The sequence below is a fragment of the Lactuca sativa genome, chromosome 4, assembly GCF_002870075.4.
Source record: "Lactuca sativa cultivar Salinas chromosome 4, Lsat_Salinas_v11, whole genome shotgun sequence".
In the NCBI taxonomy this organism is placed as follows: Eukaryota; Viridiplantae; Streptophyta; class Magnoliopsida; order Asterales; family Asteraceae; genus Lactuca; species Lactuca sativa.
This window is the reverse complement of record NC_056626.2, coordinates 74,308,361-74,319,786: the sequence shown is the minus strand read 5'-3', so window position 1 is coordinate 74,319,786 and position 11,426 is coordinate 74,308,361.

Sequence of the window (11,426 nt, the reverse complement as noted above, 5' to 3'; positions counted from 1 at the left end):
TAGGGTTGTAAACGAATCGAACAGAGCGAGACTTGTTCATGTTCATTTGTTTAAGTTAACCAAACAAATGAACGAACACGAACGCTTAAACGAACGAATTTTCTTGTTCATGTTCGTTCGTTTAAGAAATTTCATTGTTCATGTTCGTTCGTTATGGTGATGTTCATGTTGATTTAGGGCTTATTGAGCCCTTTTGTGGCTAGATCTAGTGCTTCTTTGGTCCCTTGAGCGAGTTAGGTTCTGAATCTAGACCCTTGGAGGTCCAGAGTGTCCCTTTGTCCAAGCTTTTTATGAATCCATGGAGGTTTTGGATTGGGGTCTTTGTGCTTGAGGTCAAAACACCATTTATGAGCCATTAGATGTGTTATGAGCGCCAAGACATGAACTTTATGTGATGAATAAGCATGGAAGGACTGGATCTATGAGTTAGTGAAGCAGATCTGATCTCAGAAGGTCGTTTGGGGTTGTGCATGGAATGCACTCGCCGAGTCCATTTCCAGACTCGACGAGTTGGTGCGGGCTGATCAGTGATTTCGAACCAGGGTTTGAGTAACCGAGGCGGGTGAGTGACTCGGTGAGTCGGAAGGGACTTAGAGGAATCAGGTCCCCGTAGAGACTCGGCGAGTCCACGCCAGACTCGGTGAGTTGAGTTGACCATTGGCCGTTGACCAGAGTTGACCAGTGTTGACTTGATGGGGTTAGTCAACCTTAGTTGGGAAAGTGTTAATTAGAGATGTGTTGTGTTATAGGAGGACTATAGCTCGGGAGATCGAGCACTAGTGATTTCAGGGATTTGCGAGTTATCGAGATACGCGAGGTGAGTCTTCTCACTATACTTTACCTTGAGTTGGTAATCAGAGTTAGGTGACAGAGTATTTGTATGATATATGTATGTTACGTGTTGTACTGCATTATTTCTATGTGATTTATGTTGTGCATGTTTATAGAGTTGGAACCGGAAGGTTCACAGAGTTAGAACCAGAGGGTTCACAAAGTAGGGTCCACGGACCCACAAAGTTATAGCCTCGAGTGGCTAATATGTGCTATGTGTGGTATTTTGGGGAACTCACTAAGCTTTGTGCTTACAGTGTTTGGTGTTATTTGTTTTAGGTACTAGTGATGACCGCGGGAAGGCGCCGGCCTGATCAATACACACACGGGATTTTTATGTTATGAGATCTTGGGATTTTTATATGTTATGGATTTGAGTTTCAAACACTGATGTATTTATCAATACTAAATGGATTATGCTTTTATAAAATGCGAAAAATCATTTTGAAATTTACAGTATTACAAGTTGGTATCAGAGCCTTGGTTTGAGGGATTCGACTAAACCTTCGGGCGTATTTGAACTCAAACTGAGGATTTGTGAACTATTTTCAAAAAGAGTAAAAGATTTTTGGAAAACACAGAGCAGAGTCGTGTGTACGATCAGTCCGCGCCCAAACGGTGATTTACCAAGATACCCTCATATTATGTCTTATGATATTGATATGATGTATTCCCATGCTAGAGTAGGCTAGGTACTCCTATTAGGAGTAGAGTGGCCTGATTTGTGATGCCTTAGCCTAGGGAGAGATGAGCTGCTATGAGATGCTTGAGAGTGAGTAGGTAGCAGCGAGGAGCTTATGAGAGATCTGTTAGAGAGTGGATTATGCATAATAGAGTACTTGGAACTTGGGATCTGAAGAGGAGGACTTGGGGTGTATTCTGATACGGTGCAGACAGTAGTATTGGGCCCGTATTACTGAAAGCACTGGGGCGGTGTACAACCCAAGTAAGAATCTTTGGAATGCCAAGGATCAAGGAGGAATGAGTTGTCGAGTGTGAGTATGCTCGAATGGATTCTAATTTATCGTATGTTGTATTTCAGAGGTAGATCGTGGTGAGGACACGTCTTATGCCTGAGAGCAGTGGGGCCAGTGATGAGGAGATCCGCCGGATCATCCATGAGGAGGTGGCTGCGGCCATCAGGGCAGACATACCAGAGATGTTCGGGTCTATCAAGACCACATTGATTGAGACTTTCGACGAGCGTTATGCTGCTCTTTCTGAGGCTGCTGTTGCAACGGCCACCACAGCTATTGCTGCCGCAAGGCCGCAGGGTGGTGATGCGTTGCTGTTCCGAGAGTTCAGCAACACAAAACCGCCGGAGTTTGACGGGACCCAGGACCCGGTGGCGGCTATGAGATGGATTTCAGACATAGAGGGGTGTTTCTTTACTTGCTCATCTCCTGAGCATTTGAGAGTCCGGTTCGCGCTGAACCAGCTTCGCTTGGGAGCGAAGGACTGGTGGAAGTTTGTGACGACGCACTTTACGCCTGCTGAGCTTGCGGCAGTGACCTGGGAGAGGTTCACTGCCATGTTCCGAGATGAGTACGTTCCCCAGGCGGAGAGGGATCATTTGGCCCAGGAGTTTCTGACCCTCAAGCAGGGTACTGAGTCTGTTACGGTGATTACCAGGATGTTCCACGAGAGGGAGATGTTCTGCCCTGAGCACGTGTCTACTGAGCAGGCACGTATGAGCCGATATTTGAGTATCTTGAGGAGAGACATTCGGGAGCTCGTGGCGAACTCCTCGTACCGGACATTTGCCGAGCTTCAGTAAAATGCCCGGAAGAGGGAGATTGAGCTAGAGACTCAGGCTAGGGAGGAGGCGGAGTCTCAGGGGAGGGATCGGCGACCGGCACAGTCCCAGCCGACAACCAAGCGGACCAAGCCCGCTGATCCCAAATCAGGGAGCCAGAAGGACCGTACTTGTGGAAAGTGCGGAAAGGGTTATGATGGAGTTTGTAGAGCTGGATCTTGCTACAAGTGTGGCAAGGAGGGGCATATGGCCAAGGACTGCCCCAAGGGGTTTGCAGTGTGTTTTCACTGCAACCACACCGGACAACAGAAGGCAGAGTGTCCGCAGTTGCGGGGATCAGCTCAGGGAGCACCTTAGGGATCTGCCCCTGCCGCCATCAGAGCTACCGAGAGTCGGCCAGTGAAGGCCGAGATGCCGAGGGCACGAGGGAGAGCCTTTCAGTTGACCGCGGAGGAGGTCCGCGCAGCGGCCGATGTCGTGGCTGGTATGTATTCTTTCTTGTATTTATTTTGATGTTGAGATATTATGCTTATATTATGTTATGCGTAGGTACTTTTCTTGTGAATTCTGTACCTGCCTTGGTGTTATTTGACTCGGGTGTGAGTCGGTCTTTTGTATCTTTGGCTTTTAGTCAGCATATCAGTATTAGTCATGAGGCGTTGAGTCGGCCTCTGAGAGTTTCCATAGCTGACGAGAGAGTGATATATGCCACGGAGGTGATCCGTGGGTGCGTATTCGAGATTTTCGGTGTTGATTTCCCGATTGATTTGGTTCTTATTGCGATGGGTGATGTCTGTGTCATTGTGGGCATGGACTGGTTGAGTAGATTCGGTGCGGTTATCGACTGCGAGCGACAGCTGGTGACCATACGAGACCCCAGTGGGGGAGTTCTTATGATGTACGGTGAGGGTACACGTTCCGGGTCAGTGTTTTGTTCGGCCGCTAGGGCGAGGCAGTGTCTACAGCATGGCTGTAAGGGCTTTGTGGCGTATGTGATGGATACGCGGGTTGATTCAGAGAGGCCGAGGTCAGTTGAGGAGGTTCCGATAGTGCGTGAGTTTCCGGATGTATTTCTAGAGGAGTTGTCGGGTGTGCCTCCCGTGAGGCAGGTGGAGTTCAGTATCGATTTGGTTCTGGGGTCCGCACCTATTGCCAAGGTGCCTTATCGCCTTGCACCTCCAGAGATGCAAGAGTTATCCTCGCAGCTTCAGGAGCTGCTGGGAAAGGGATTTATTCGGCCAAGCAGCTCGCCATGGGGAGCGCCTATCCTTTTTGTCAAGAAGAAGGATGGTTCACACCGGATGTGTATTGATTACCGGGAGTTGAACAAGCTGACGGTCAAGAACCGTTACCCGTTGCCGAGGATCGACGATTTGTTCGATCAGTTGCAGGGAGCATCTTGGTTCTCCAAGATCGATTTGAGGTCTGGATATCGTCAGGTGAGGGTGAGAGATGAGGACATCCAGAAGACAACGTTCAGGACGCGATATGGGCATTACGAGTTTGTGGTGATGCCTTTCGGGCTCACCAATGCCCCGACAGTGTTCATGGATCTCATGAACCGAGTGTGCAGGCCGATGTTGGATCGGTCGGTGATTGTATTCATCGACGACCTTTGGTATATTCGAGGCCTAGAGAGCAGCATGAGGAGCATCTGAGGGAGATCCTCGGAGTTCTGAGATCGGAGAGGCTTTATGCCAAATTCTCCAAGTGTGATTCCTGGTTGCGAGAGGTCTAGTTCCTAGGGCATCTCATTAACCAGAAAGGGATATTGGTCGACCCGGCCAAAGTTGAGGCAGTGATGAGTTGGGAGGTGCCGAGGTCACCCTCCGAGATCAGGAGTTTCTTAGGGTTGGCAGGTTATTATCGGAGATTTATCAGGGATTTCTCTAAGATCGTGTGCCACTCACCAGGTTGACCCGGAAGGGTGTCGCTTTTTCATGGGGCCCCGAGCAGCATGCCTCCTTTGAGACGCTTCGCCAAAGGTTATGCGAAGCCCCGGTGTTATCCCTCCCGGAGGGGATGGAGGACTTTGTGGTATACTGTGATGCGTCTATCTTGGGGTTAGGAGCGGTGCTGAAGCAGAGAGGGCATGTGATAGCATACGCATCGAGGCAGCTGAAGCCTCATGAGACGAGGTATCCCACCCATGATCTAGAGTTTGGGGAAGTGGTGTTCTCCCTCAAAATTTGGCGTCACTATCTGTATGGGGTTCGGTGTACGATATACACGGACCATAAGAGCCTGAAGTATTTGATGGATCAGCCTAACCTAAATATGCGGCAGAGGAGGTGGTTGGATGTGGTCAAGGATTATGATTGTGAGATCCTGTACCATCCGGGAAAGGCTAATGTGGTAGCCGACACCCTGAGTCGCAGGGCGGAGAGCGCCCCATTGCGGGTTGTATGTTTGCGGTTGACCGTGATGGCTCCGGTGTTGGACGCCATTCGTGGAGCACAGGCTGAGGCCGTGAGATCGGAGAACCAGAAGAGAGAGCGTGTTGTTGGATGGGTATCGGAGTTCGTTATTGATGGTCGGGGGCTTATGACATTTCAGGGGCGTATATGGGTACCGTTTGTGGGAGGGACACGTACCATTTTGATGGAAGAGGCTCATCGGTCGAAATTCTCGATCCATCCTGGGGCCACTAATATGTATTTAGATCTGAGGAGAGAGTATTGGTGGCCTTGTATGAAGATGGATGTTGCGTGGTTTGTGGAGAGGTGCTTAACCTGCCGTAGGGTTAAGGCCGAGCACCAGAGACCACATGGTAAGTTGCAGCCGTTGGAGGTTCCCGAATGGAAGTGGGAACATATTACAATGGATTTTATCACCAAATTTCCAAGGACTGCTAGTGGAGTCGATGCAATTTGGGTGATTGTGGACAGGTTGACAAAGAGTGCCCACTTCCTTGCTATAAGTGAGAGTTCTTCCGCATATAAATTAGCAGAGATGTATGTGAGGGAAGTGGTATCTCGGCCTGGAGTGCCGATCTCGATTGTTTCAGATCGGGATGTGTGTTTTACTTCCAGATTCTGGAAAAAGTTTCACGAGGAGTTGGGTACTAGGCTGCATTTTAGTACCGTATATCACCCCCAGACTGACGGACAGAGTGAGCGGACGATTCAGACGCTCGAGGACATGCTCTGGGCATGTGTGTTGGACTTTGGGGGAGTTGGGACACGTATTTGCCCTTGGCAGAGTTTTCCTACAACAACAGCCATCATTCGAGCATTGGTATGCCGCCCTTTGAGCTGTTGTATGGGAGGAGGTGTCGGACCCCCATTTGCTGGGGAGAGGTCGGGCAGCGTGTTATGGGTAGCACATAGATTGTGCTTTAGACGACAGAGTAGATACAGCGGGTCAGGCAGAGATTGTTGACCGCTCAGAGCCGCCAGAAGAGTTATGCAGATAGACGTCGATCCGAGCTCGAGTTCCAGGTCGGTGATTATGTTCTCCTAAAGGTATCTCCTTGGAAATGAGTGATCCGATTCAGGAAGAGGGGCAAGCTAGGGCCCCGGTATATTGGGCCGTTCAGAGTGGTCGTGAGGGTGGGCAGGGTAGCGTAACGTTTGGAGCTACCTACGGAATTGGAGCGGATTCATAATACCTTCCATGTGTCTCAGTTGAGGAAGTGTATAGTCAACGAGTCGGTGGTAGTGCCGTTAGAGGACATTCAGGTGGATGCGAGCCTGAACTACGCAGAGAGACAGTTGCGATTATGGATCGAAAGATCAAGGTTCTGAGGAACAAGGAGGTGACTCTAGTACAGGTTCAGTGGCAACATCAGAAGGGATCCGAGTTGACTTGGGAGCCAGAGCGTGAGATGCGGGAGCAGCATCCGGAGCTATTTCAGGAATGAGACTTCGAGGGCGAAGTCAAATTCAAGTGGGGGAGAATTGTAACATCTGGAATTTCAGGTATTATATTTATTCATTTTATTTTGAGTTTTGTGGAAGAACTCGGTGAGTTGGTGCGAAGACTCGCCGAGTACAGACGCGATTTCTCACCCAGATTAATGACCGGACTCGACGAGTCACATTGGTGGACTCGGAGAGTCTGCGCTGTTTAATGAAACCCTAATTTCTCGGGTTTTGGGCCTATTTAAAGGGACTTATGGCCGTCATTTGTGCTCACCAGTCCCCAGAGTGAAACCCTAGTGAGCTTGAGCGTTTGGAGTGAGATAAGGAGCCATTGTTGACCTTGGAGGTGTTATCTAGTAAGGGAAAGGAAGCAATAGCCAAGGGGAAACAAAAGGAACAACTTCCTAAAGATATGAGGTCCAGAACATCACATTTGAGGTACTATTTTTCGAACCATTCTCTGTTATGGTGATGTTCATGTTGATTTAAGGCTTATTGAGCCCTTTTGTGGCTAGATCTAGTGCTTCTTTGGTCCCTTGAGTGAGTTAGGTTCTGGATCTGGACCCTTGGAGGTCCAAAGTGTCCCTTTGTCCATGCTTTTTATGAATCCATGGAGGTTTTGGATTGGGGTCTTTGTGCTTGAGGTTAAAACACCATTTATGAGCCATTAGATGTGTTATGAGCGCCAAGACATGAACTTTACGTGATGACTAAGCTTGGAAGGATAGGATCTATGAGTTAGTGAAGCAGATCTGACCTCAGAAGGTCGTTTGGGGTTGTGCATGGAATGCACTCGCCGAGTCCATTTCCAAACTCGACGAGTTGGTGCGGGTTGATCAGTGATTTCGAACCAGGGTTTGAGTAACCGAGTCAGGTGAGTGACTCGGTGAGTCGGAAGGGACTCAGAGGAATCGGGTCCCCGTAGACACTCGGCGAGTCCACGCCAAACTCGGCGAGTTGAGTTGACCGTTGACCGTTGGCCAGAGTTGACCAGTGTTGACTTGATGGGGTTAGTCAACCTTAGTTGGGAAAGTGTTAATTAGAGATGTGTTGTGTTATAGGAGGACTATAGCTAGGGAGATCGAGCACTAGTGATTTCAGGGATTTGCGAGTTATCGAGATACGTGAGGTGAGTCTTCTCACTATACTTTACGTTGAGTAGGTAATCAGAGTTAGGTGACAGAGTATTTGTATGATATATGTATGTTACGTGTTTTACTGCATTATTTCTATGTGATTTATGTTGTGCATGTTTATAGAGTTGGAATCGGAAAGTTCACTGAGTTAGAACCAGAGGGTTCACAGAGTAGGGTCCATGGACCCACAGAGTTATAGCCTCGAGTTGCTAATATGTGCTATGTGTGGTATTTTGGGGAACTCACTAAGATTTGTGCTTACAGTGTTTGGTGTTATTTGTTTCAGGTACTAGTGATGACCGCGGGAAGGCGCCGGCCTGATCAGTACACACACGTGATTTTTATGTTATGAGATCAAGGGATTATTATATGTTATGGATTTGAGTTTCAAACACTGATGTATTTATGAATACTAAATGAATTATGCTTTTATAAAATGCGAAAAATCGTTTTGAAATTTACGGTGTTACATCCCGCTAAATAGTTCACGAACAGTTCGTTTAAAGCCCTAGTGTTTGTGATTCATTAAAGGCATTGCATTTAAGGTGCTAGGTTCTCAAAGCTCAAGATCTTCAGGCTACAATTGAAAGGTAATTTCTTAACCCTAGTTTAGTTATGATCTTCGATTTCTTGTATGCTAGAATTAGGGGTTATAAGCTTTGGATGATTTGTATGTATAATTAGAGAAACCTAGATCCAAAGTTTTAGGGTTTGCATGTGTACCATAGGATTAATATAATGCTCAAAACCCATCAATAAACACACTTACTAGGCCCCCGCTCAACATCAGGATCTGCCTGACATTAGGCCTCGCTTGGCGTTGAGCCTTGCTCGGTATATAGATCTGTTTTTCCTAGGCCTCGCCTGCTATACACATTTAATCAATACCATATAATCATGCTACACATAAAGAATTCATACATAATACTATATGTTCCAGTCCTAAGGTCTCACTAATTATGAGCCCCGCTCCTACTCTGCTAATGATGAGATATGGAAGCCTGTCCTTACTCAGCTAATGATAAGATACGGTACCCCGCCCACACTCACCTCCCTAACCAGACACAAACAAGTATCACATAGACAACAAGTATAATCAAACATGTACATATCCATCGGGTACCACCCATCATCGAACAGTAATCCGGAAACACATATAAACATTCATCGGCCATCACCCGACATCAGACCGTAACCCGGAAAGCATACAAACATTCCTTTGGCACTGCTCGCCATCAGACCGTAATCTAGAAAGTATACAAAAATTCCTTGGGAAACGCCGGACATCGGACTGTAATTCAGAAAACATATAAACATACATCGGGCACCGCCCCACATCAGAACTTAGCCCGGAATATATACAGTCATAAATATAGGCCGGTATTAGTGCCTTCGACCTGTTCAAACAAGAGGAAAACTCACCTCAAACGCTGAATCTCACTACAAGAAATCCCTAGCTGTAGTCCTGCCGACTCCCCGAGCTATCCATGCCAAAAATCACCCAATTAAAAATTAGGTTCCACACAGTAATCCATAATCCTTACTTGTGGTGAAAGGACCGTTTCACCCCTAGTCCAACAAGAATCCCAATCGAGGCCCAAGCCCAAAACCATAAAATCGATAAAAGCCTATCAATGACCCAATTTTCCAAATTGAGCCCAACCCCTACATGGAACAACCTTTTTGAACCCATTCCATACTTCATAACCCTCCAAGGGTCAACCTTGGTCAAAGTCAAGTCAAGGTCAAAGTCAACATCCAAGTCAAAGTCAAAGTTAACGCTCCGAGTTGACTCAACTCGTCAAGTTATTCCTTCAACTCATCTTGTTTCCATAAACCACAACATCATGATATCTTGCATCAACTCGTCGAGTTTCCCCAAACTCGTCGTGTTCTTCCATTTCAATAGAATCGGGACACTTCAAATGAACTCGTCGAGTTCCTCTGATGAACTCGTCGAGTTCTTTAGTTTGTTAACCCCTTATTAAAGCATTAAGCCTTTATTCTTCAGATCTAAATCCAATACTCTAGATCTAGACTGGAAATTCCTTTTAGAAGGGTAAGGTTTCTAACTTTACCCATTAATCCCTTTCTAAAGCGAATAAGCTCAAACCTAACCCAAAAGGGGCCAAAGTCTTAATCCAAAACCACCAAAACTACAAGGTAGACCATGAGGTCATAGATCTGGACCATAAGAACCAATATATAATGTAAAGTCCTAAGCTTTGTCCACATGCATGGCTATTTGGGGCTTGAAAGGCCAAAATAAGAGCTTAGAGGTTGCATGGGGCTACTAGGGCCACAATGTTGGCACCTTTATGCCATGAAAGCCCTTCCAGAATCTAGATCTGAAAGGGTTGCCCAAATAGGACGCCTAAATCTCAACAACCATTATACTTGGACCAAAACATGAAATAAAGCATCCTAAGACTAGATTTGAGCATGCCATGGACAAGATTGAAACTTTATACCTCAAGTAAATCAGAAACGAAGCCCAACTTCTGGATCTACAATCCTCCTACATATTCTTACTCCTCCTTCAAGCTCCTTCTTCTTCAATTTCACCAAGAATGCACTAGATTAGATCATAATCACCAAAAATGTCATAGGGTTTCGAGATTTAGGGTTAGGGACTTGGAGGCTAGAAATGAGACCAAACCCTAGAACTTAAGTTGTTTATATAGGGTGCAAGATACCAGATTTAGGGTTTCCCAAACCCTATCCAAATCGTCGAGTTGGTCCTCCCCATCTCCTCGAGTTGGTTTTTAAATTTCCGCATGCCCATTTATTCCAACACGTCGAGTTCTCAACCTTGAACTTGATGAGTTGGCCTCTTAATTAAAGATTTTCTTTCCTTAATTAGCCTTCTGGGGTCTGGGTGTTACACCATACCAATGGAAGCAAAGGATCCGTACTCAATTCAAGGAGAGTTGCGACGAAACAAGGAAGCTTGTGACTTTGTGATCCCTTGATGTATATATTTTGATATGCATTCCGATGGTTTGTCTGGTCTATTTTCAGTATGGTGAAATTGCGAGGCAGATATGTTGGCCGTTCTCGTGCTGGGGAGGTCTCGGGCCTAGGATCTGGAGTCGGGCAGCTAGATGACCAGACAAGAGAGTTCATCTCGTCTGAGATTACGTGTAGTATCCATCAGTAGACTCATGTGATCTTTGGCACGGTTAAGGAGGGTATCCTGGAGATTCTAGATGAGCAGTTGAGCACCTTTCACATAGAGATTGTGGATTTGGTTGGGGCGCGTTCTTTGACCTTCAAGGAGTTCCCGGCATGTGGAACTCTGCATTATCATGGGACGGGTGTAACGCCTGTGTTTCCGGGCTTGCCATTTTTAGCAATGTAATAGTCTAGGTTAACCTTTGTAACCCGTTTTGAAATAATAAGATTGTATTATTTGAGTATTATGTGTTTTGTGCTTAATTGCTTAATTATGTGGTTTGATTAATTAAGAATAAAAATAAGCGTCGAAATTTAAGTGTAAAATAAACTTGATATCTTTGGTTAATGTTGTAGTAGTTGAAACAAGGTTTCCGAATATATATAGAACGCCCAAATCTGACTTGTATGAGGAAGTTATGATTTATTGAAGTTTCGACTTAGCGGTGTGCAGCCCGAAATACTTGATTTGAGATCGAGCGGTTTTTAGCCGAGGCAATCTAAACGAGGATCGAAGGTCTCGTTGTTGGTATCAAAGCGATAAAAAGTTAGGCGAGAACGGACGTCAAACGAAGAAGTTATGAATTTATAACGATGTTTTTCTGTCGTGACCTATTAAAAATAAATAATAAAAATAAAGTCGAAATTAGCCGACGGAGTCTAAAT